The sequence below is a fragment of the Mobula hypostoma genome, chromosome 2, assembly GCF_963921235.1.
Source record: "Mobula hypostoma chromosome 2, sMobHyp1.1, whole genome shotgun sequence".
Lineage (NCBI taxonomy): Eukaryota > Metazoa > Chordata > Chondrichthyes > Myliobatiformes > Myliobatidae > Mobula > Mobula hypostoma.
This window is the reverse complement of record NC_086098.1, coordinates 156,095,381-156,122,650: the sequence shown is the minus strand read 5'-3', so window position 1 is coordinate 156,122,650 and position 27,270 is coordinate 156,095,381. Positions and strand designations below refer to the sequence as shown.

The 27,270-nt window shown below is 41.7% G+C and overlaps 1 protein-coding gene across 1 annotated transcript in view; it reads right to left on the bottom strand.

Annotated features, from left to right (window-relative positions):
• ppil2 (peptidylprolyl isomerase (cyclophilin)-like 2) overlaps positions 1–27,270 on the bottom strand; it is a 389,068-nt gene that overhangs the window by 324,596 nt on the left and 37,202 nt on the right. The gene's annotated exons all lie outside the window — the stretch shown is intronic.

The following is a 27,270-nucleotide window of genomic DNA, read 5'->3' as shown; positions in this document are numbered from 1 at the left end:
ATACCAGGAAGGAGAACGCAACCAATACTTCAATAGTGTAAATAGCCCAAGAAGACAAAAACGAAAACGTGAAGCCCCTCCCACCACCCCCCACCCCATGACCCCAAGGCTAAATCTAAAACAGACCAGCCGGAAAGAAGCAAGCACTAAAACTACCCCCATGACTTCCGATAGACGCTCACTAAAAAAAAGTATAAATATAAAAAAGATCAGCAAATTATAAAACAGTAAAAGAATAAAAAAAAGTAAATCAATTAAAACAAACACTTAATATAACAGAGAAAAAGCCAGAAAATATAAAAAAACCGCAACAAACCCCAGACCCTATGAATAAACAAAAAAAAGAAATGAAATTATTAACATAAACTAGTTATAAAAACCTACAAAAAAAGATTTAAAAACTACAAAATTTAAGGCCTCAAAGGAAATACATAGAATGACGCTGAGGAAATAACCACCCAGAATCCCCTGGGAAAAAGAAAGGAATGACGCAGATAGAAAGAAAGTTTAGCAACCATATTAATTAATCAAAAATACACTTTTCTGCCCATATAAGGCAAAAAAAAATTAAGGCCGACAGATTCACAACCTCCGATCAAACGGAGATAGTTAAAAATTACGATTAAGATGTTGAAGGTGAAAATTGATCCAGATAACTCTGGACATCCAATGGAGATTCAAAAAAACGGAGGGCTCCATCCGACGTGCGAATCCTTAGACGTGCTGGGTAAAGCAGCGCTGGTTTTAAATCCATCTTTTAGAGTTCTGACATCACAGATCTGTAATGAACCCGTTGATCCCGAATTGGTTTGCTGAAATCCTCCACGAATCTGAAATTAAGATCTGAAAAATCAATGTAACCTTTAGATCGAACGAATCGAAACAGTTTCTCCTTGTCTTGAAAGTAATGAACACGATCCAATAACGGTGGTTGGTCAGGAAATACAGTAGGAAATGCATCTTTTAAAAGTTGAGAAAAAAACTCCATAGGGTTGTCAGATTCAACAGCTTCACGCACACCAATCATTCGAAGATTCTGCTGTCGCATTCTGGATTCTAAGTCAGAGTTTTTAAAGGTCAGAAAGTCAAGTTTTTTCTTCATTATAGTAATTGTTTCTTCAATTTTCCCCATCTTGAGTTCATTTTGTTGCGTGGATTTTTGAAGATTAGATATAGCCGACTGATGTTCCGTAATAGATAATTGTATTTTATCGATTGAATCGGCTATTTTCTGGAAATCAATTGAAATTTCCAAACGAATCAGTTCCGTAATAGAGGTTGAAATTTCCCTTTGAATTAGATCCGATATAGCTTTCAAAGTCACCGGTGTTTCAGTCGGAGGAAGATCGGTACCTTTCGGTCTAACCGGAGGTTTGCCGTCTTTCCCATTTTTTCCATTCTTAGACATAGCAGACCTTAAAAACATCCCATTATCGAAGAGCCCAATTTGTTCCAAAGTATTGTAAAAGTCGATGCCTTAGTGGTTAGTTAAAATATAGCTGATCATAAGAAGAAAAACTCAGAGGTAATGGAGCGAGTCAAGAACATGACTTCACTCCATGAGCTCTACCGGAAGTCCCGTCGACAATGTTTTTCTCATCACAGAATAACATGGAAAAAAAACAAAAGGAGAAAAGTATCCAGTCATTTTTGCCTAATGAAAGCAACTTAAACATGTGACAAAAAGCAAATGACCAGGATTGAGAGTTAGCTGGTGAAGCCTGAATCAGCTGACCCAATTGCTGATGTGTACACATGTCAAACATAGGCTTCATTTAATCCAGGATCAGATGATTAACAAGATCAAGCAATAAACTATATACATGTACAAGTATAAGTGTCAGGAAACTATTGAACCTGAAGATTCCACTTCTACATGTATAAAAGGGATTAAAGCATAATTAAACCTAAATAAACTGAACCAAAGAATGAAAAAATAGAAATAGAAAAATGCTATGATGTCACTGGTACTCAGAGGGCTGAGTTAGGGAAAGAGGTTGGGCAAGTTGGGCCTTTATTCCTTGGAGCGTAGGAGACTGAGAAGTGACCATACAGAGGCGTATCAAACCATGAGGGGCACAGATAGGGTGAATAAGCACATTCTTTTTCCCCAGGGCTAGGAAATCAAAACCAAAGGGCACAGGTTTAAGGCAAGAGGACAGAGATTGAATAGAGACATGAGGGAACACTTGTATAGCAAGAACTGCTAGAGGAAGTGGCTGAGGCACTTATATGGATAGGAAGGGTGTAGAGGCACATGGGACAAACACTGGCAACTGAGACTGGTTTAGATGAGGCACCTTGATCAGCATGGACCAGCTAGACCAAACAGCCTGTTTCCATGTTGTATAACTTTATGACTCTAAAAACCAAGAAAGGAGAAATAGCAATAGCTAAATGCAACAAACTAAAGAAATAATCAGAGACCATAGTAAAAGTGGTCCATTCAGTTATAAAATAACTTGTATGAAGAATGCACCATGTAATTAGGGATGGAACTAAAGAGAGATGGTAAAAAAGTAGACAAACTGTCAAACAGTAAAGATGTAGATTTCAGTAAATACAAGCTATCGATGGACACTCTACAAAAGGGTAAATTAGAAATAAAAACTGCACATTAAGATCTACACAAGCAGAAAGGATCTTCGCAGCAATCCAACAGTTGGAGACTCTCTGAGAACGTTCCTGTTGAATTTCAACTACATAAGTGTAAGCATTAATTACAACAGAGAAACTGATTAAAGCTACACTTAGTGGCCACTTTATTAGGTACACCTGCACACCTACTGGTTAATACAAATAACTAATGAGCCAATCACATGGCAGCAACTCAATACATAAAAAAGCATGCAGACATGGTTAACAGGTTCAGTTGTTGTTCAGACCAAACATCAGAATAGAGGAGAAATGCGATCTGAATGACTTTGACTGTACAAAAATTGTTGGTGATAGACAGGGAAGTTTGAGTATCTCAGAAACTGCATATCTTCTGGAATTTTCGTGCACAACAGTTTCCAGAGTTTACAGAAAATGATGTCAGAAGCAAAATACATCCAGTGAAGGGCTGTTCTGTGTGCGAAAACGCCTTGTTACTGAGAAAGATCAGACCAGAATGGCCAGACTAGTTCAAGCCGACAGAAAAGCAAGAGTAACTCAAAACAACCACGCGCTACAAAATTGGTGCGCAGAAGAGCATCTCTACATGCACAATATGTCAAGTTTTGAAGTGGATGGGTTACAGCTGCAGAGTACCATATGGGGTTCCACACCTGTATCTAATGAAGTCACCACCGAGTATATTAGGTATTATGGGATATATTCAGAAAAATATAGATTTTTAAAAAAGTTGTACGCAGATTGGGGGAAACAACGATGGACCAAGAAAATAAATATTTCAAACACCTAAGAAGGTGAAAGAAGACTCAGAGACAGAAAAGGATGAAAAGTCCAGGGAGCACAGATAAAGACAGGGGAGTATAGCAAGGAAACATGGAGGATGAGACTGCCTTAATCTAATCACATGCAATTTACTTGTTATTTCATGCTCTCGTTATTTGCATTTGCACATTTTTTGCTTTCTATGCTCTACTTCATTTTTCATTGATCCTGTTATAGTTATTATTCTATACATTTTCTGAGTATGGCTGACAACCTACCGATGCTCACCACTAAAATCGAGGCGAGAAGACTGCAAATAGCGGGGCACTGTCTACGCCACCCCGAGCTACCTGCCAGTCTAGTTATCATATGGGAGCCCAAGCATGGGAGGATGAACCCTGGGTGCCCTCCCAAGACTATGGTCAACACGCTCCTAGAAGACAGCGGCGCGGCTAATGTAGATGAACTGAACACACTGATGAGAGAGAGGGAGAAGTGGAGAGTCCATCATCATGCCCGACACCGGCCCCCTAGGCCTGAGTCAAAGTAGTAGTAGCAGTAGCAGCAGCAGCAGGAAATGAATCGCAGAGTGTGGTGACATATATGTACTCTGATAATAAAATTTACCTCCAACTTCTTGAACTTTATACGCCAGGTACTGGGGAAGGGAAAGCACTAGACCGGACCAAATGAGTTTGAAAACAATCAAAATAGGGCTGAGCATTCATGAATCACAGGCCAACTGTGATCTGATCCTAACAGAACTTTGTGCCTGTAAAGAGCAAGTTTCCCAGTATAACAGGAAGGTTGACCACACTTACGTGCAAAGTTAGTTCAACAGCACTAAGGACTCTTATGTTGGATGGATAAAGAGGCTTGGCAAAGGATCCAAGACAAATTTCAATCAGCCCCACCTACCAAAATAATGGTACTAGTAAACATGGCACACCAGCTTCACTATGAAGGAAGTTGTAGATATCACCTCACAAGATCAGCATCTTCTTGATCTTTGAAAGGACAGCTTTAAAAGTATAGAATTAGAACCAATATGTAGGACATCTTTGGAACACTACCACTTGGTGATCAACATATACAAGCACAAAAGCAGAATGCTAGCACACTGCCAACATCCTATGGAACCGAGTACAAGGTAGCTCCAATCAAGCAAAGGACAAGAAATAAAATCCTCCCTTGGGCCCTATTGTGATCAGGCTGCAAATTTGAAAATTGAAAACACTCAGAAATGGATTACAGCTACTGTGATCTCCACACAGGCTAGTATTTGCCAAGCAAAATAATGCAAGCAGTAGGACTGCAGCAGCTATGGAAAGTCAGGGAGTATAAGAGGACCACGCTGAGCGAAAAGTGAAACAATCCAATTGCCAAGGACCCAAACAGAAAGGAACTCAAAACCCTTAGCTCCACATTGCTGAGCTGAGAAATTCTACATCTTGAATCAATTAGGATATTCCAGAGTACAGCAGAGAAATGAGAATACTCCTGAAAGAACAATAGCCAAAATTTCTTTAAATAGCTGACACTGCACAGCTTTCACCAGCATGCTGAGTTTTACGTATCTTGATCATGGCCAAATGCCATTTTGACAGACCTGCTTCATAATATCAAAAACATTGTGATTCTCCTCCATTTTTTGAGAGTTCCTGACAAGCCCTTTCCTTTCAGCTGAAAGATGAAGACAAGGAATCTCATTTGTCATGTTTGGGTTTCACTCACAAGGGGTCTTTGCTGAGATTCGATTCAATTCAAGTTTAATTGTCATTTAACCATATATGAATACTCATGAATACAGAAAAACGAGAGTTACTACAGGGTCAAAGTGCAAAGACACATTACCAACAGTCACACAAGATCACAATCATATAATAAGAATCCCCTCCCCTTATGATCATTACAGAACATCTCTATGGTGCTTCCCAAACAACATTAGGTCTTACTGGTAAAATTAACTGAAATAACTAAGTATGTGTAAGACCATAAAAAAGAGCATAAGTCGGCCGGTCATTGCTGATTAAGACCATACGGCCATAAGATGTAGCCGAATTTGGCCATTTGGCCCATCCAGTCTGCTCTGCCATTTCATTATCACTGTTCTAATTTTTCTTTCAGCCCCAGTCTCCTATCTTCTCCCCATATCCGTTCATGCCTGACCAATCAAGAATCTATTAACCTCTACCTTAAATATACATAAGGACTTGGCTTCCACAGCTGCCTGTGGCAAAAAATTCCACATATTCACACTCTCTGCCTCTCTGGCTATCCATCCCATAGGATGATAATGGTTCCTTTCAGTAAGTTAGTGGGGTTTGTGAGGATACTCCACTCCTCAGGAACAGCGTGTGCGTGATTGGATTTTAGGTGAGTAGGGGGTTGCACAGGTCCAGACCCACCCTCTCAACGTCCCCTCCCGGATCCAGCGGCATGGTGAGGTCCAAGGCGGCTGGAGAAAGTTCTGTTGCAGTGAATGGCCAGACCAAGCTTCAATGCAAGGGATGCCCTTTCCGCGCTTCACAGCACGTGTTTGCTAGATGGTCGTTGACCCTATGAGAGTGTTCATCCACCTTTTGACAGGTCTTGTTTTTCATCCTGCAGGGTGTCTAGCCACCCTCCTCACCAGGCAAGCCTAGTGGGGGAGCCGGTTTAGTCGCCGACCACCCGACCATGTGACAGGTAGTACTGGGTTGCATGGTACCAGTAGGACTCAGACGAGTGACCTGACAAATAAATATTCACCACTATCTGGATAAAGAAATCCTTCCTCATCTCTGTTCTAAAAGGATGCCCCTCTATTCTGAGGCTGTGCCCTTTGGTTTTAGGCTCTCCTACCATAGGAAACATCCTCTCCACATCCAATCTATTGAGGCCTTTCAACATTCTATAGGTTTCAATTAGATCACCACTTCATTCTTCTAAATTCCAGTGATTACAGACCCAGAGGCATCAAACACTCTTCATATGACAAGCCATTCAATCCTGGAATCATTTTTGTGAAACTCTTTTAAACCCTCTCCAGTTTTAGCATATCCTTTCTAAGATAAAAGGCCCAAAACTGCACACAATACTCCAAATGAGGCTTCACCAGTGCTTTGAAGTCTCAACATTACATCCTTGCTTTTATATTCTCGTCCTCTTGAAATGAATGCTAACATCGTATTTGCCTTCCTCACCACAGACTCAACCTGCAAATTAACCTTCAGGGTATCCTGCACGAGGACTCCTTTTCTATAGACTCACTTTTCTATATTTTCTCTCCATTTAGAAAATACTCAACCCTTACATTTCTTCTACCGAAGAGCATGACCATACACTTCCTGACACTGCATTCTATCTGTCATTTCTTTAACCATTCTCCTAATCTGTCTAAATCCTTTGGTAGCCTCTCAACGTCCATAAAATGACCCGCCTCTCTGTCTGTCTTCATATCATCTGGAAACTCTGCGAAAATGCCATCAATTCCAAATCATTGATATATAATGTGAAAAGAATTGGTCCCAACAGAGACTCCTGTGGAACACCACTAGTCACCAGCAGTCAACCAGAAAAGGCTCCTTTTATTCCCAGTCTTTGCCTCCTGCCTATCAGCCTCTGCATTATCCATGCTAGAATCTTTCCCGTAATAGTTCGTTAAGCAACTTCATGTGTGGCACCTTGTCAATGGCCTTCTGAAAATCCAAGAACACAACGTCAACCAATTCTCTTTTGTCTTTCCTCCTTGTTATTTCTTCAAAGAATTCCAACAGATTTGTCAGGCAAGATTTTCCCTTAAGGAAACCATGCTGGCTATGGGCTATTTTATCTTGTGTCCCCAAGTACCCTGAGACCTCATCTTTAATAATCAACCAATTCAACATCTTCCCAACCACTGAGGTCACACCACTGGTCTATAGTATCCTTTCTTCTGCCCCTCTCCCTTCTTGAAGAATGGAGTGACATTTGTAATTTTTCAGTCTTCCAGAACCTCTAGAAAGAAGCACAGTCAAAGTTTTGGGCCGAGACCCTTCGTCAGGACTAACTGAAAGAAGAGATAGTAAGAGATTTGAAAGGGGGAGGGAGAGATTCAAAATGATAGGAGAAGACAGAAGGGAGAGGGATAGAGCTAAGAGCTGGAAAGTTGATTGGCAAAAGGGATACAAGGCTGGAGAAGGGAGAGGATCATGGGACGGGAGGCCTAGGGAGAAAGAAAGGGGGAGGGGAGCATCAGAGGAAGATGGAGAGCAGGCAAGGAGTAATTGTGAGAGGGACAGAGAGAGAAAAAAAAGGGAAAAATAAAAAATAATAAATAAATAAGGGATAGGGGTAAGAAGGGGAGGAGGGGCATTAACAGAAGTTAGAGAAGTCAATATTCATGCCATCAGGTTGGAGGCTACCCAGACGGAATATAAGGTGTTGTTCCTCCAACCTGAGTGTGGCCTCATCTTGACAGTAGAGGAGGCCATGGATAGAGATATCAGAATGGGAATGGGATGTGGAATTAAAATGTGTAGCCATTGGGAGATCCTGCTTTCTCTGGCGGACAGAGCGTAGGTCTTCAGCTTTCTACTTTCAGCAATCAACTTTCTAGCTCTTAGCTCTATCCCTCCCCCTCCTGTCTTCTCTTATCATTTCAGATCTCCCCCTCCCCCTTTCAAATCTCTTATTTTCTCTTCTTTCAGTTAGTCCTGACGAAGGGTCTCGGCCCGAAACGTCAACTGTGCTTCTTCCTACGGATGCTGTCTGGCCTGCTGCGTTCCACCAGCATTTTGTGTGTGTTGCTTGAATTTCCAGCATCTATAGATTTCCTCGTGTTTGCATTCCATAATCTAGTTATTCTTGAAAGATCAATACTAATGTCTCCACAATTTCTTCAGCCACCTCTTTCAAAAGCTTGGGGTGTACACCATCTGGTCCAGGTGATTCATCTCCTTCAGGCCTTTCAGTTTCCCAAGAATCTTCTCTCCAGTTATGGTAACTTCACACACTTCATGACCCCGATACCTAGAACTTCCACCATAATGCCTTCCACAGTGAAAACTGGTGCAAAATACGTATTTAGTTTATCCGCCATTTCCTTGCCCTCCATTACTACCTCTCCAGCATCATTTTCCAGCGCTCTGATATCCACTCTCGCCTCTTTTATACTTCAGGTATCTGAAGAAACTTTTGGTTTCCGCTTTAATATTACTGGCTAGCTTACTTTCGTATTCCACCTTTACCTTCTAAATGATTTTTTTAGTGGCCTTCTGTTGGATTTTAAAAGCTTCACAATCCTCTAACTTCACACTGATTTTTGCTCTATTATATGCCCTCTCTTTGGCTTTTATATTGGCTTTGACTTCTCATGGCATCTTGCCTTTACAATACTTCTTCCTCTTTGGGATGCATATATCCTGTGCCTTCTGAATTGCTTCCAGAAATTCAAGCAATTGCTGATCTGCCATCATCCCTGCCATTGTTCTTTTTCCATCAATACTGGCCAGCTCATCTCTCATGCCTCTGTAATTTCCTTTACTCCACTGTAAGACTGATAAATCTGACTTTAGCTTCCCTTCTCAAATTTCAGTGTGAATTTGATCATATATTCTGGTTCATTGCACAACACCCAATCCAGATTAGCTAATCTCCTAGCAAGCTCAATCATGAGCTACTCTAAAGAGCCACCTTGTAGGCACTCTCGGAATTCCCCATCCTGGAAGTTATTATACCTCTCAATCCTGTTTTTGTGCCTTCTCCCCCTAACCTTTGATGCCCTAACTAACCAAGAACAAGAACTCCACGTTAACTACACTCAATGATTTGGCCTCCACAATCATCTGTGACAATGAATTCCACAGATTCACCACTAAATAAATTCCTTTTCATCGCTGTTCTAAATGGACTAAATGGACTATTTTGAAGCTGTGCACTCTAGTCATAGACTCACCAAGTGTAGGAAACATCCTCTCCAGATCTACTCTATCCAGACCTTTCAATATTCAATAGGTTTCAATGAGATCCCCCTCATTCTTCTAAACTCTAGCGGGTAATGGTCCAGAGCCATTAAATGCTCCTCATTGTACAGCACAGAATCAGGCCTTTCAGCCCAGTACATCCATGCCAATCAAGATTTCTATCTACGCTCATCCCATATACCAGCATTTGGTCCTCTCAACTTTTCCTATCCATGTACTTGTTCAAATGTCTTTTAAACATTGTAATTGTACCTGCCCCCATTAGATACCTTTTATATTTTTATACGCTCTCTTTAAAGGCATAGTCTCTATTTTAGACTCACCTACCCCAGAAGAAAAAGAATGCAACAATCTACCCCTTATAATTTTATAAATGTTCATAAAATCACTCATCAGCTTCCTTCACTCCAGAGAAAACAAGCCTGTACAGTCTGTCCTTGTAACTCAAGCCCTCCAGTCCAGGAACCTTTCTTGCACCCTGCTGAGCTTAATCACATTCTTCCTATAGCATGGCAACCAGAAGTGTATGGTCCAAGCAGTTTCGCCAATATTCCAAGTGCTTCGAAACTAACGCTTTATACAACTGCAACATAATGTCCCAATCTCTATACTCAATGCTTTGAAACATGAAGTTAAGATTAACATATGCCTTCTTCATCACTCATCTGTAGCTGGAAGTGCAACTGTAACGAAAACCAATTTCCCCCAGGATCAATAAAGTATGACTATGACTACTATCTACCTGTGCTGCTACTATCGGGGGTCTATGCTCTGACGAAGAGTCGTAGCTTGAAACATCGGCTCTTCATTCCTCTCCATAGATGTTGCCTGACTTGCTGAGTTCCTCCAGCATTTTGTGTCCGTTATTCAAGGGACAATGTACTTGGACCCCAGGGTCACTCTGCTCAATGGCGCTACAACAAGTATGTCTTGATCTGGATTATAAGTATAATTGTTAATTTTGCAGAATACTGCTAGTAAAGTTTTGCAATTCATTATTGAAAGTTAGTTTATCTTTAAATTCTGAACTGCTAAGCATCAATGAGCCAAGAATGTAATGTTTGACTCTGTCAATGCCAGTAGTGAAAACAAATCCTTTGTGCTTGATCTCTTTTGTGTACAATCAGCAGCTTGGCTGGGTTTCAGAACAAGCACACCTCATCAGTGCAAGACAGGAATGGTGTTCTTATATAAACAAGGGAAAATCTGCAAATGCAGGAAATCCAACACAAAACAAAATGCTGGAGGAACTCAGCAGGCCATGCAGCATCTATGGAAAAGAGAACAGTTGACATCTTGGGCCAAGACCCTTCAGCAGCTGCCTGGCCTGCTGAGTTCCTCCAGCACTTTGTATGTGATGTACCCTGGGGCATTTCTTTCAAAACTATTCTCTCACTATTAGACTGGATTCTAGATAAAACACTCACTAAACACATCTGTCCTACAACTTTAGCCTTTTACAAAGCATTTATTAGTGATCATACTCATTACTTAAGACTGTAAATCTGTTTATTTAATTGTTTGTTTATTTAGATATAGTGTATCTTCCAGCCCTTCAAACTGGGCCGCACAGCAACCCCTGGATTTAATCCTAGTCTAATGACCAATTAACCTACCACTCGGTACGCCTTTAGAGTGTGGGAGGAAACCCATGCAGTCACATCACAGGGAGAACATAAAAACTCCTTAGAGGCAGTGCTAGGAATTGAACCCAGGTCGTTGGTACTGTAAAGCATTGTGCTCACCACTACGCTACCATGCTGCCTCCTGGAATCTAGAATCCTTCATCAACTTCTCCACATTGCTGTCTTTAAGATACTCCTTTAAACCTGCCTTCTGACCAAACTTTTATCATTTATTCTAATATCTCTTACCCACTAAGCATCAAAATGTCATTGATAATGCTCTGTAAGATTTTTTTCACTACTTTAAAAGGTGACACATAACTGAGTATTCAAGCTGAGTTACCAATTCCCCATTTGGACTTAGCCTTTGTGATCAGATATTTCAACGAGAACACGTTTACAAGAAAGGCTGCTATGAGTGATACCATCTGGTTTAATTAACACAGTTTGCAGTTCATGCAGTTGTGGTGAATGACCATCAACTTGCATCTGACTAAAATTAGCGGCAGAATTAATGATGTAATGCTCTTGATACACCATGAACAACTCCATGTAATAGTCAATAACAATTTTGAATGCGTCCTGCCGGAAGGGTTTTTGTGGTCGAGAGTAAGCCGGAAGAATTATTTTTTCCTTGATGCTCTAAATACAAGCAGTAACAACAAAAGGGCATTTTCTCAGTAGTGAGACGATTCACTAGAATCGAGTGAACAATCTGGCCACTGATAAAATGCTCCCTTGCTGTCACTGCCTGACTGGATTCTTTCCTCACTGGTATAGGACATAAACTTAAATTTGGTTATAGTCAACTGTTCCTTTCAGATTTACACATAACAGAAATCAGTAGATTAAATTGTTTGTCACATGGAAACAAGCTGCATAGCAGCAACATATTCTTGCATTATGTTTTAAATATATATATATTTTTTTACAGTTTCCATGAGACAAAGCAGTATTACTAACGAGTTTTGCTTCCCGGCAAGAGTGGACAAATACTAATTTCCTAACATCGCATACTGAGCAAAATAGTTGAAACACATCAATGGATTTCTCAACAATACCTCAAATCAATGAGTGTAATCCAATTTGACTGACATTCTCTTTTTTAAACTTTAGCAACTATTTGAGAAGAAAATTCAGATCAGTGTTAAGATGAGCATTGTCATAATTCTTACATGCAGAGATTCAGAATCACCTCCATTCATTTTAAACCATTTAGTTTCAATAGATTTTTTTTTATAAAAACACTATTCCTACAATGAAATATCCCTCATAAAATACTGATAAAAGCGGACAGTAAGTTGACAATTAGTCCAAGATTTTTTTAAAGCATCGGATCAATATTTGAGAGAAGTTAACTACAGTATTGTCTTTGTTTTCCTATCCAAACAGTGATGCTTAATCAAAAAAGAGCTTTGAACTTCAATGGTGGACGGAACCGTGAAGATGGTGGAAAAATTAGAAGAGGGAAATTAAAGCAACCTTCATTATCAAGTCAATTTTGCTTGCCACATTGGAACCAGTTACCAGACTGCAGAGATTTTATTAGATATAACTCTCCAACCCCAGCTGAGCAAAATAGAGTGTTTCTCCACCTTGAAACAATCCCTTTCTTTGAAGGTGGCTTTCATCTGCAAGCATCTGAAATTACATTTCTTTCCTAGTTTAGGATACAGTGCAAAAGAAAAGGCATAAACACTTGTTGCACACAAGATTTTGTATTCTGCAAGAAAGATGCAGTTAATTCATCCTAGATTCATTCACCTCTTATTTCATTTTTTAATAAAATGGAATGATATTTTGGTCACCTTTAATATTAAAGGACAAATAATATTACATATACATACTACCACTGTTGGTTCTTCTAAATATTACTACAAGACTAAAATTTGTGTCTGTCTGTCTAGGTACCATATTCGACGCAGACTTTAGTGACCATGGTTTTCCATATAGATCTATCCTTCGTTTTTTGGATGACTTCCATTTCCTCGATGTGTAGCCACCTACTAAAATTTACAAGCAGTTTATTATGAGGTTTAATCCCCTTTTTCAAAGTGTTTGTGAGCTATCAACAATAATACTGCATTATCATTTTAGTCCCGATGAAGGGTCTCAACCAACATCATTCGTTCGCTATTCCTTTCCATAGGTGCTGCCTGACCTGCTGAGTTCCTCCAGAATTTTGTGTGCATAGCTCTAGATTTCCAGCATCTGCAGAATCTTGTCGGTTTAACATTTTATTGTTAATTTCTGATTAATTTCACTGCCATCACTGCCTGACATAAATGAAGATTGAGTGAAGTAGGATAATTCCTCGCCCCCTGGGGGATTTCACATCATTATTGCGCATAAATATTCCACATTTTACTTCTGGTTCAATTCAGCAGTACTTTATTTTATTTGTATTCAGAAATTTGGTCTTTGTTCAATAAATAAAAATCAATGACAAAAATTACAGGCTCTTTCATGCTTTTCATTCATTACTTGTTTCTACTTTTTCATAAAATGAAATTGCAAAACCTTTTAGTTTCCACCCCTTTTCTGCTCACACTTTGACTCTTTTGAATGTTTTCTATAGAGGTTGTATTGAGAGCATACTGAGCAGCTGCATCATGGCCTGGTTCGGAAATTGTACCATCTCGGTCGCAAGACCCTGCAGCGGATAGTGAGGTCACCTGAGAAGATCATTGGGGTCTCTCTTCCCGCCATTACAGACATCTACACCACAAGCTTCATCCGTAAAGCAAACAGCATTATGAAGGACCCCACGCACCCCTCATACAAACTCTTCTCCCTCCTGCCATCTGAGCAAAAAGCACCGAAGTATTCAGGCTCTCACGACCAGACTATGTAAAGGTTTCTTCCCCCAGGTCATCAGACTCCTCAATACCCAGAGCCTGGACTGACACCAACTTACCGCCCTCTACTGTGTCTATTGTCTTGTTTATTATTTATTGTAATGCCTGCACTGATTTGTGCACTTTATGCAGCCCTGGGTAGGTCTGTAGTCTAGCATAGTTTTGTGTTGTTTTTTTTTTACATAGTTCAGTGTAGTTTTTGCATTGTTCATGTAGCACCATGGTCCTGAAAAACATTGTCTTGTTTTTACTGTGTACGGTACCAGCAGTTATGGTCGAAGTGACAATAAAAAGTGACTTGACTTGACTTCATCACTGTCACACCACTGAATAAAACATCCCACAATCAAATAGGATTGGTCGGAAGTAAACGTGCATTCTTAAAGCCACGCGGTATTCTGAAAGTAAATTAAAAAGAAATTTAAAATATTCATTGTTGATATTTACTGCAGGCACAAAGTTTTGTCAGTGAAATAAAATAAGAACTGAATTCAAGGTAAGCCTTCAGGATTTTTTTTTGGGTTTTGCTGGGTAAAGCAAAAAACAAATCAAGCTCTTGCCATAATCAACCTGTCAGTAAGCTAAAGCACCGTTCAATAATATAGTGACCACAACTGCTGATGGATAGTAACATTGGAACTTAGTGCTTTTTTTAAAAAACTTTTATAGTATATCTAATTGGTGCAACTGATAAGATCACGGCTTTGATGGAGTACTTACCACAAATACTGAGGGGAGCAATACAGATGAGGTGGTAAATGACTTTTGTTCTAATAATATTTTGGTGTGAAATAGCTTTGTGGCATATCATCACTCTTAGGAACCTGTTGATTATGTATCATGTAGTGATTGCTCAACTGCACTCAGCTAGATTTGTAATTAAGTCAACAGAACCCAGATTACTTTCACAAAATACAGAAGGTTCCAGGCCAAATCCAACTTCATTAAGAAATTCAGGAAAAATGTACTTAATCAAACTGTGGTTAGAAAATAGAACTGTTAATGCATAAACATTGGCGCAGAATACTTGGACTCAAATGGACTGTTTTTGTGCTGTACATCTCATATAAGGGTTGCAAATAACAAGGACGAGCCTGATGATGAGATCAAAGAGGTACAGCATGGAAACAGGCTCTTCAGCCCATCAAGTGTATGCTAACATCAGCCAACTATTTACAATCAACAACAAAAAATCTGCGGATGCTGGAAATCCAAGTAACACACACAAAATGCTGGAGGAATTCAGCAGGCCAGGCAGCATCTAAGGGAAAGAAGGCCATGGAAGAAATAAAACGGGGGAGCACCAGAGGGAGATTATGGGCAGGCAAGGAGATAAGGTGAGAAAGGGACATGGGGATGGGGAATGGTGGGGGGGGGGGTGGAATGGCCATTGCCAGAAATTCAAGCAATCAATATTTTCAAGATTCAAGATTCAACAAACTTTATTGTCATTCTAACCATACATCAGCTCTGCAAGGCAAAATGAGACAGCGTTTCTCAGGAGCACTGCAATCATAACATAACAAACGCAACACTAAATAATAAACATAACAATAAATAGTAAAACACAACAGTCACATGTCAGTTAAAATCAAGTTATAAGTGTCCAGTGCAAGTTAAAGGTGTCCAAAGCAGAGTCAGGTAGAGCAGCTATTTAGCAGTCTAACTGCCTGTGGGAGGAAGCTGTTTAGTAGCATTGTGGTTTTAGTTTTGATGCTCCTGTAACATTTGCCTGATGGCAGAAGAACAAACAGTTCGTGGAGAGGGTGTGAGGGGTCTTTAATGATGTACCGTGTCTTCTGGAGGCATCGACTCTGAAAGAGGTCTTGGACAGAAGGTAGGGAGACCCCAATAACCTTCTCTGCTCCCTTAACCACCCTCTGCAAGGCTTTTTTGTCGACAGCACTGCAGCTGGAGTACCAGGTTGTGATGCAAAAGGTCAGCACACTCTCAACCACGCCTCTGTAGAATGTAGTTAAGATGTTAGTGGGGAGTGATGCTTATTTAACCTTCCTCAGAAAGTGCAATCTCTGCTGGGCCCGTTTCACAATCCCAGTGGTGTTCCTGGACCAGGTGAGATTGTCCGAGAACCGCACCCCAAGGAACTTGATGTTTTCCACTCTCTCCACTGTGGAGCCGCTGATGCTGAGGGGTGTGTGCTCAGGCTGAGACCGTCTGAAATCGACAATCATCTCCTTGGTTTTGGTGACATTAAGCATCAAGTGGTTATCCCTGCACCAGCTCTCAAGGTGTTTGACCTCCTCCCTGTACATAGTTTCATCATTTTTGCTGATGAGCCCCACCACTGTGGTATCATCTGCAAATTTAATGATCAGGTACTCCTTGAATCTGGCTGCACAGTCATGTGTTAGCAGTGTAAATAGCAATGGGCTAAGCTCACAGCCTTGTGGGGATCCAGTGCTCAGCGTGATGGAGTCAGAGATGTTCCTGCCAACATGGGCTGACTGTGGTCTCTCTGTCAAGTAATCCAGAATCTAGTGACACATGGCAGTGCTAAGGCCAAGCAGCAACAGTTTCTCCACTAGTCTCTGCGGGATGATGGTATTGAACAATGGTATTAATTTATGCCATTAGGTTGGAGACCACCCAGACAGAGTATAAGGTATTGTTCCTCCAACCTGAGTGTGGCCTCCATGACAGTAGAAGAGGCCATGGATAGATATATTGGAATGGAAGTGCGAAGTGAAAATAAAAGAGATCGCTCTCTTGTTCAATTGTCCCTCCTGGCATCTATCCTTGCAAGCTGAACAAGTGCTACATCTGCCCCTTCGTCTCCTCCTTCACTACAATTCAGGGCCCCAAACAATCCTTGCAAGTGAGGCAACACTTCACCTGTGAGTCTATTGGTGTTATATACTGTGTCTGGTGCACTCGGTGTGGCCTCCTGTATATCAGTGAGGCCCAGTGTAGATTGGGAGACTGCTTCACCGAGCAACCACTCGAAAAAGCAGAGGCTATTCATTTTAATTCCACTTCCCATTCCAATTCAGATATATCTTTCTCTGGCCTCCTCCATTGTCGTGATGAGGCCACACTCAGGCTGAGGAGCAACACCTTACATTCTGCCCGGGTAGCCTCCAACCTGATGGCATGAAGATTGATTTCTCGAACTTTCAGTAATGGCCACCCCACCCCCCCCTCACCATTCCCCATTCCCTACTTCTGGTGCTCCTCCCTACTTTTCTTTCTTCCAAGGCCTTCTGTCCTCTCCTATCAGACTCCCCTTTCTCCAGCCCTGTATCTCTTTCACCAATCAGCTTCCCAGCTCTTTACTTCACCCCTCCCCTCCTGGTTTCATCTATCACCCTGTGTTTCTCTCTCCCCTCCCCTCAGCTTTTAACTCTACTCCTCATCATTATTTCCTCCAGTCCTGCTGAAGGGTCTCAGCCTGAAACGTCGACTGTACTCTTTTCCATTCACACTACCTGGCCAGCTAAGTTCCTCCAGCATTTTGTGTATGTTATTTACAATTTTTTTTTTGTTATTCATTTGACATTCCCTTTCACTCCTGCAAGCTCCTACCACTCAATGACACACTAGGGCCAATTGGTCAATTAATCGTTCAGCTCACATAGGATGGGCAGGAAACTGGAGTTCCCAGCATCGAAAGTCACAGCAGAACGTGAAAGCTCCAGACCTATAGCACTTGAGGCCAGGATTGAACCTGGGTCAATGTGATGGCACGCTCAGTACATGTCTTTTCATAGTCCAACTGCAGAAACTATCCTTCTGCCCAGACTGTACTCAGGTTCAGTGACTCTCCTGGAACACTGCTATAATTCTGTCGTTCTTCAATAGCAAGTAATCAAATGGATCAATATCAAAATACCTTGATTACATTACCCAAGGTTAATCTGTTGACTGAACGAATGTTATTCTTCCCCTCAATAAAATCAAGTTTCTTACAGAACCTTTTCTCTTAAAAGTAGTTATTAAAATGAGTGTATTCTTTAAGAGTGCACCAATTACAGTTCCAAATTTGGTTCCTTTCAAAAAAAGTTGTTAAAGAGGGCAAGGAAACTATTCCTTGATGTTTGTCAAAAATAACCATCCGGCCAGTTCCTTTAAAATGCTGCACAACAGTTATCAAAAGATCAACATGACACTTTACTTTCATGTGCCAGAAGTCCCAGACAGTGTACTCAGACCCAATCATATAACACTGAATAATGAAGAGTGTGCCAAGCACTCCATAGCTTGGCACAAAGCAGGTGTAGCCAAGGCAATGCAGCTTGAACATTTGTCTCACTTCGCTGTGACCCAGTTTCTTGACAAGTAATTACAATGACCAAGATCAGCTGGCTGCCTGACATTATCGTCACTTGAGCCCACAGCATGCTCAACCAGCAAATTACAGAGCGGTACCTCTATGAATCAATTTAGAAGCCATCCAGCTGGCATCAGGACACTGATGCTAAATATGATAAATGCAAAGCCAATGGCTGCCCATCTGAAGCCAGACGACATCGTAAGGAATTAAAAATTCTGCAAATAAATCAATTACAGAGAAAGAATTTAAAATTGCTTCCCAATCTAGTTATTGCCCCATTAAGTATGTACATACTAACTTGAACTGAGATAGAGAAGATGCCTTCTTTAGTAAAGAACAAGGCTGCGTCCTTCGGGTGGAAAGCTATTTTTGGAAGCATTTGGAGGAAGAGAAACCAGTCCATCCTCAAATGAAACAGTGAACATACAGTTTCTTTGATTTTAAGCATTTCACAAAGAGGATTTGTTTATTCTTTGCAAACATGCAGCTGATTGCTGTCATAAGATTGCTAGTAGTTTATTTCCAATTGTCTAAATTACAAAATACCACAAGACCATTTCAGGGCCACTGGCAAAATTATTACATCTGATTAACACTTCTTATTCCCAAAACAGAAACAATATTGTCAAAGAACAATTGCAGAATACAGCAAAAGTCACACAATGTCACCATAAATTATCTGCGCCACTAAATGATGACCATCAGATCCATACAGATGCTGTGTAAGAGCAATTCAGTTGGTTCCATTGCTCTTCTTAGCTCCACACTCCTCCTCCCACAGTCCTGCTAATTCTTCCCTTTCAGCTTCATCCAATTCCTTTGATAATTGAATTTGCCTCCACTACTATGTCCCTACATTCCACACCCTAACTACTTGATTTGTAAAATGATGGTTTCTCATCTCACTTTTGTATCTTTTGCTAATCACCATCATTCTCACCTGACCCCTCCACCAGTGGGAACAGTTTCACTTGGCAACTTAGTCTATACCAGGAGTTCCCCAACTGTTTTTATGCCATGGACCAATATCATTACGAAAGGTTTGAGAGGTTGGGAACCCCCTGGTCTACACTCCTCACAACGTTAAGTATCTCTATCACATTTCCTCATAACTTGCTCTTTTCCAAACAGACCAACCCCAGATTTTCCAGTCTAGGAGGGGAGGAGAAGATAGCGGTGTGACACAGCACGTGCGGCTGCTCCGAAATGATATCGGTACCATGCACAATCCTGATTTGATGGAGACAGACGTGAGAAGCATGGAGGAACATCTGGAGAAACTTCTGAAATGCCTGCTTCACTGCCGTTGCTACTGTGCGAGCAAGAATCTCTGGAGGGGAAGGCCCCAAATCTTCGGCTTTGCCTATTGCCGGGGCCTGGGTCGAAGCGCTCGGCAGGGATAGTGCTCAGTGTCGGAGGGCTGGTCGGAGGCTCAAAGTTTTTGGACGGACTCAAGAGTCGGTTGTGGTCAGGTGCTTCCAGGGTGCTGCATCGGCAAGTTTGCGGCACTGGAAGCTCATGGCAGGAAGACAGCTTCTCTTCCTTCTACCATCTGCGTGAGATGATGGGACTTTCGAGAGACTTTGAGACTTTTTTTTACCGTGCCCATGGTCTGTTCTTTATCAAATTATGATATTGCTTTGCACTGTTGTAACTATATGTTGTAACTATATGTGGTTTTTGTCAGTTTTTTAAGTCTTGGTTTGTCTTGTGTTTCTGTGATATCATTCTGGAGGAACATTGTATCACTTCTTAATGCATGCATTACTAAATGACAATAAAAGAGGACTGCATGTCCTCATAATCTAATCTAATCTAATTTAAATACCTGAAGTTCCTCATTTCTGGAATCATTTTGCTAAATCTTATCTGCGTTCTCTCTAAATGCTTTGTATTTTTCGTAAAGTATGGTGCTCACAATTGAACACAATACTGCAGATGTCATCCAGCCAATATTATACAAAGATTCATAACTTCTCTTGTACTCCCTGTTCCGTATGCTCTTTTTAAAAGAAAAGTCACATTATCAACCTGCCCTGAAACTACCCTTGAATCCCTCTGTCATGTAGAATTGTGACCTGCAATTTATATTGCATCTTCTCATTGTACCACCCAAAATGGAACATGGAACATAGAAATCTATAGCATAATACAGGCCCTTCGGCCCACAATGTTGTGCTGACCATGTAACCTACTCTAGAAACTGCCTAGAATTTCCCTAGCACACAGCCCTCTATTTTTCTGAGCTCCATGTACCCACCTAAGAGGTTCCTAAAAGACCCTATTGTATCTGCTTCCACCACTGCAACCAGCAGTGCATTCCACGCACCAATCACTACTTGTGTGAAAAACTTACCACTGACATCCCCTTTTCACCTATTTCCAAGCACCTTAAAACTATCCCCTACTGTGCTAGCCATTTCAGCCCTGGGATAAAGCCTCTGGCTATCCACATGATCAATGCCCCACATCATCTTAAACACTTCTATCAGGTCACCTCTCATCCTCCATCGCTCCAAGGAGAAAAAGCCAAGTTCAGTCAATCTATTCTCGTAAGGTACGCCCTCCAATCCAGGCAACATCCTTGTAAATCTCCTCTGCATTCTCTCTATAGTATCCACATCCTTCCTGTAGTGAGGTGATCAGAACTGAACACAGTACTCCAAGTGGGGTCTAACCAAGGTCTTATATAGCTGTAACATTATATCACGGCTCTAGAACTCAATCCCATGGTTGATGAATGCCAACACAGCATACACCTTCATAACAACACAGTCAACCTGTGCAGCAGCTTTGAGTGTCCTATGGACAGGGACCCCAAGATCTCTCACATCCTCCACACTGCCAAGAGTCTTACCATTAATATTATATTCTGACTTCAAATTTGACCTACCAAAATGAACCACTTCACACTTATCTGGGTTGAAGTCCATCTGCCACTTCTCAGCCCAGTTCTGCATCCTATAGACGTCCTGCTGTAACCTCTGAAAACCCTCCAGACTATCTACAACACCTCCAACCTTTGTGTCATCAGCAAACTTACTAACCCACCCTTCTACTTCTTCATCCAGGACATTTATAAAAATCACGAAGAGAAGGGGTCTCAGAACAGATCCCTGAGGCACACTACTGGTCATTGACCTCCATGCAGAATATGAACCATCTACAGCCACCCTTTGCCTTCTGTGGGCAAGCCAGTTCTGGATCCAGAAACCAAGGTCTTCTGGGATCCCATACCTCCTTACTTTCTGAAGCAGCCTGGCATGGGGAACTTTATCAAATACCTTACTGATATCCATATACACCACCTCCACTGCTCTTCCATCATCAATGTGTTTTGTTACTTCCTCAAAGAATTCAATCAGGCTCATAAGGCATGACTTGCCCTTGACAAAGCCATGCTGACTATCCCTAATCAGATTATGTCTCTCCAAATGCTCATAAATCTTGCCTCTCAGGATCTTCTCCAACAACCTGCCCACTACTATGGTCAGACTCACTGGTTTATAATTTCCTGGGTTATCTCTACTCCCTTTCTTGAACAAGGGAACAACATTTGAAACCCTCCAATCCTCCGATACTTCTCCTGTCCCTATTGATGATGAAAAGATCACTGCAAGAGGCTCAGCAATCTCCTCCCTCGCTTCCCACAGTAGCGTGGAGTATATCTCATCCAGTCCCAGTGATTTATCTAGCTCAATGCTTTTCAAAAACTGCATCATAACCTCTTTCTTAATGTCTATATGCTCAAGTGTTTCAGTCTTCTCAGGGTCTTTTCCAAGGTTTTTTTTTTCCTGGTAAATACTGAAGGAAAGTATTCATTTAGTACCTCCGCTACCTCCTCCAACTCCGTGCACACATTTCCACGATCGCACCTGATTGGTCCTATTCTTACATGGCTCATCCTCTTGCCCTTCACATACTAGTAGGACATCTTGAGGTTCTCCTTAATCCTGGTCACCAAGGCCTTCTCACGGCCCTTTCGGGCTCTCCTAATTCCATTCCTAAGCTCCTTCCTAGAAACCTTGTAACTTTCTAGAGTTCTAACAGTACTTAGTTTCTTGAACATTTCGTAAGCTTTTCTTTTCTTCTTAATTAGATTTTCTACATCCTTGGTATACCATGGTTCTTTAACTCTACCATCCTTTCCCTGCCTTAATGGAACATACCTGTGCAGAACTCCAATAAACATTCCCTGAACATTTGCCACACTTCTGCCATGTATTTCCCTGAGAACATCTGCTCCCAAGTTCCTGCCTAATAGTATCATACTTCTCCCTACTCCAATTGAATGTTTTCCCAAATTGTCTGCTCCAGCGCTATGGTGTAGGAGATAGTCGTAGTCACTACCACCAAAAATGCTCTCCCACCGAGAGATCTGGCACCTGGCCAGGTTCATTTCCCAATAGCAGATCAGGTACAGCCTCTCCTTTAGTTGGCTTATCTACATATTGTGTCAGGAAACCTTCCTGAACACACCTAACAAACTCCACCCCACCTAAACCCCTTGCACTAAGGAGATACTAATCAATATTAGGAAAGTTAAAACGTCCCATCACAACAACCTTATTATTATTGCACTGTTCCAAAATCTATCTCCCTATCTGGAGTCTATAAAAAAACACACAGTAGAGTTATTGCCCCTATGAACACACCACATTCCTCAGTACTAAATTTCCTCTGCCACTGAGCCACCCTTTGCACCAACCTATCTTCTTCTCCTTTAACTCTCCAATATCCTTACAGTATTACTCCAAGTCATCTGCAAATTTGGAAACTGTGCCCTGTAACAAGTTAATAATCTGTATTAAGAAAAACAAGGACATCATACTGAGTCCAGGGGCAGTCCACAGTACACTTATCTTCCAGTTTAAAAAAATAAGCTCTCCCTAATACTGTTCCATTACTAGTTTTATTTTCTATCCATGCTGATACAAATCCTTTTATTGTTGATGCAGTATTTTATCCTTGTGATACACGTACACCACAGCAACCATGTTTCCTCTCACTGACTTCAAAATCTCTATTATTAGAGATGATTAGCAATCCAGCTGGTTTCACAGTTCCTTCTCCACCACTTCCTCTCCATAGCTCTGAAAAATTCTTCCATAGGCTTATCCAATTCCTTAATAATATTAGAATTCAGTCTCCTTCTACTACTACTCCACAACAATTCTCTTTTTATCCACTTGCTATGAAAAATATTGTTCCTTGTGTCACATTTGGTCCTTTTGCTAATCATCTTAATTGTGTATCCTTCCTTGGCTTCCTCCTATTAATACATAAACAAATCAGCTGTTGACACCATCCTTAATTATGGTTTCTTGAACTTTCTCAAGATAATACAGGGTTTATCCACACCCCCCCTTTTAAACAACACTTGTGAGTTCCAAATCTTTAGGCACCATCCCACATGAATCCGCTGATTAAAAATTACAGCCAAATTTCTTTCCTTACTACCATCAGCAACCACATAAGGTGCCTTTTCCACAGTTAGAGATAGATCAGAGAAATTATTTTTTTTTAAAGTTGGCAAGACAGAAATAGAAAACGAGAAAAGACTGGTAGCAAACATACAAGACAATCTAGATATTCATAGGGGTTTATGCAAAAAAGAAAGGGATTGCAAGTGTTAAATTTAATCATGGGCAGAAAATATGGATAAGGAACTAAATGAGTACTTTACATCAGTCCAAGGAAGAAAACATTTGTGAAATCTAAACAAAGGTATATATGGTTCATATTTGAGATGGGCTAAAATTATATTAGATTAGATTCAACTTTATTATCATTGTGCCGAGTACAGATACAAAGCCAATGAAATGCATTTAGCATCTAACCAGAAATGCAAAGAAGAGTGTTATTTACAAGACAACTGCGAATAAAAAGTAAGTACTACAGCACACAAATATAAAAGTACTGAGACAGTACAACAGGGGTGCAATACTGCCTAGCGCTGTGATGTGAGGTTCAGCAGGGTCACAGCCTCAGGGAAGAAGCTCTTCCTGTGCCTGCTGGCGCGGGAGCAGAGGCTCCTGCAGCGCCTACCGGATGGGAGGAGAGTAAAAAATCCATGGTTAGGGTGAGATGCATCCTTGATAATGCTTTTCGCCCTGCCCAGGCAGCGTTTATGGTAGATGTTCTCAATGATGGGCAATAGGGTGCCGATAATCCGCTGGGCAGTTTTCACCACATGCTGGAATGCTTTGCAGTCCGATACCGGACAATTGCCATATCACACTGAGATGCAGTTGATGAGTATGCTCTCAATGGTACAACGGTAAAAGTCTGTCAGTATCCTGGGACAGAGGTGAGCTTTCTTGATGCTTCGCAGGAAATAGAGGCGCTGCTGCACCTTTTTGATCAGGATGGAGGAGTTCAGGGACCAGGTGAGATCCTCGGAAATGTGAACACCAAGGAATTGACAGATTGCAAAAGAAAAATCAACAATGCGTTGTGAGCAGAGACAAAAACTTTTAACCAAGAGGCATATTTTATTGTGGACCTTGAGAAGTAAGAAGCTTTGCAGAAGCAGAGGGGTTCAGAGAAGATTAATATGAGCTGTGCAAGCTAGAATGCTCAAGGAGTGGCTGCCAATAGTGAAGCAAAATAGGTGGAGGGACAAGGACTTAAACACTCTTTAAACTGAAGTGCTGAGGTCACAAATAACTGATGAAAAGTATCCTGCTGTTGATTGAATATGAGCAGCTATCAATTTTCCATTATCTAATCACAAAGATGGATGATGCAAGGCCAGACAAGACAGCACAAGAATGTCAACTCTGAATATAGAAAATACGTGGATTTCAGAGGCAGATGGGTTGAGGGAGGAAAAAAATGTGGACGATTTTCTGGAGGTGAATGTAGTCAGCTGATATAGAACATAAGGTCAAATGGTCAGATTAGGATCCAAAGGGAAACCAAAAATGTAGGTTGTTTATTTTAAGGAAACGGGCAGGAAAAAGGATTATATCAAATGGATAAGAAGTTTGTGATGGTAATGGAGGACAATGTTTTATTTTTCCTACTGTTTAACTTAAGGTTTCCCAAGCTTTTTAATGCCATGGATCCCTACCATTAACCAAGGGGTCCGTAGACCACTGGACCTTAACTGAAAGAAACTGTGATTCATCCAAGAGCAGTAAAACAACTAGACAAGTGGATCAGTTGGCAGAATTTTGGAAAGTACGAGCTAGGCATTATCACCACACAGATGGGAACCATCCCATTGTCTTCTAATTATGGAGCCAAGGGGAAACTGCAGAGGTAAGGGGCTATGAATATTTTCTGAATCAGAATCATGCTTATTATCACTGGCGTGTGACGTGAAATTTGTTAACTTAGTAGCAGCAGTTCAATACAATACATAATATAGAAGAGAAAAATAAATAAATAATAGTAATAACAATAAACAAGTAAATCAATTACAGTTACATGTATTGAATATAAACGTAAACAACAGGAATTCTGCAGATGCTGGAAATTCAAGCAACATACATCAAAGTTGCTGGTGAACGCAGCAGGCCAAGCAGCATCTATAGGAAGAGGCGCAGTCGACGTTTCAGGCCGAGACCCTTCGTCAGGACTAACTGAAGGAAGAGTGAGTAAGGGATTTGAAAGCTGGAGGGGGAGGGGGAGATGCAAAATGATAGGAGAAGACAGGAGGGGGAGGGATAGAGCCGAGAGCTGGACAGGTGATAGGCAAAAGGGGATACGAGAGGATCATGGGACAGGAGGCCTAGGGAGAAAGACGGGGGGGGGGTGACCCAGAGGATGGGCAAGAGGTATATTCAGAGGGACAGAGGGAGAAAAAGGAGAGTGAGAGAAAGAATGTGTGCATAAAAAGGAGTAACAGCTGGGGTATGAGGGGGAGGTGGGGCCTAGCGGAAGTTAGAGAAGTCAATGTTCATGCCATCAGGTTGGAGGCTACCCAGACGGAATATAAGGTGTTGTTCCTCCAACCTGAGTGTGGCTTCATCTCTACAGTAGAGGAGGCCGTGGATAGACATGTCAGAATGGGAATGGGATGTGGAATTAAAATGTGTGGCCACTGGGAGATCCTGCTTTCTCTGGCGGACAGAGCGTAGATGTTCAGCAAAGCGGTCTCCCAGTCTGCGTCGGGTCTCACCAATATATAAAAGGCCACATCGGGAGCACCGGACGCAGTATATCACCCCAGTCGACTCACAGGTGAAGTGATGCCTCACCTGGAAGGACTGTTTGGGGCCCTGAATGGTGGTAAGGGAGGAAGTGTAAGGGCATGTGTAGCACTTGTTCCGCTTACACGGATAAGTGCCAGGAGGGAGATCAGTGGGGAGGGATGGGGGGGACGAATGGACAAGGGAGTTGTGTAGGGAGCGATCCCTGCGGAATGCAGAGAGAGGGGGGGAGGGAAAGATGTGCTTAGTGGTGGGATCCCGTTGGAGGTGGCGGAAGTTACGGAGAATAATATGTTGGACCCGGAGGCTGGTGGGGTGGTAGGTGAGGACCAGGGGAACCCTATTCCTAGTGGGGTGGTGGGAGGATGGAGTGAGAGCAGATGTACGTGAAATGGAGGAGATGCGTTTAAGAGCAGAGTTGATAGTGGAGGAAGGGAAGCCCCTTTCTTTAAAAAATGAAGACATCTCCCTCGTCCTAGAATGAAAAGCCTCATCCTGAGAGCAGATGCGGCGGAGACGGAGGAATTGCGAGAAGGGGATGGCGTTTTTGCAAGAGACAGGGTGAGAAGAGGAATAGTCCAGATAGCTGTGAGAGTCAGTAGGCTTATAGTAGATATCAGTGGATAAGCTGTCTCCAGAGACAGAGACAGAAAGATCTAGAAAGGGGAGGGAGGTGTCGGAAATAGACCAGGTAAACTTGAGGGCAGGGTGAAAGTTGGAGGCAAAGTTAATAAAGTCAACGAGTTCTGCATGCGTGCAGGAAGCAGCGCCAATGCAGTCGTCGATATAGCGAAGGAACCGTTTCTACCTCCTACCCAAGATCCACAAACCTGCCTGTCCTGGCCGACCTATTGTCTCAGCTTGCTCCTGCCCCACCGAACTCGTTTCTGCATACCTCGACACTGTTTTATCACCCCTTGTTCAATCCCTTCCGACCTATGTTCGTGACACTTCTCACGCTCTTAAACTTTTCGATGATTTTAAGTTCCCTGGCCCCCACCGCTTTATTTTCAC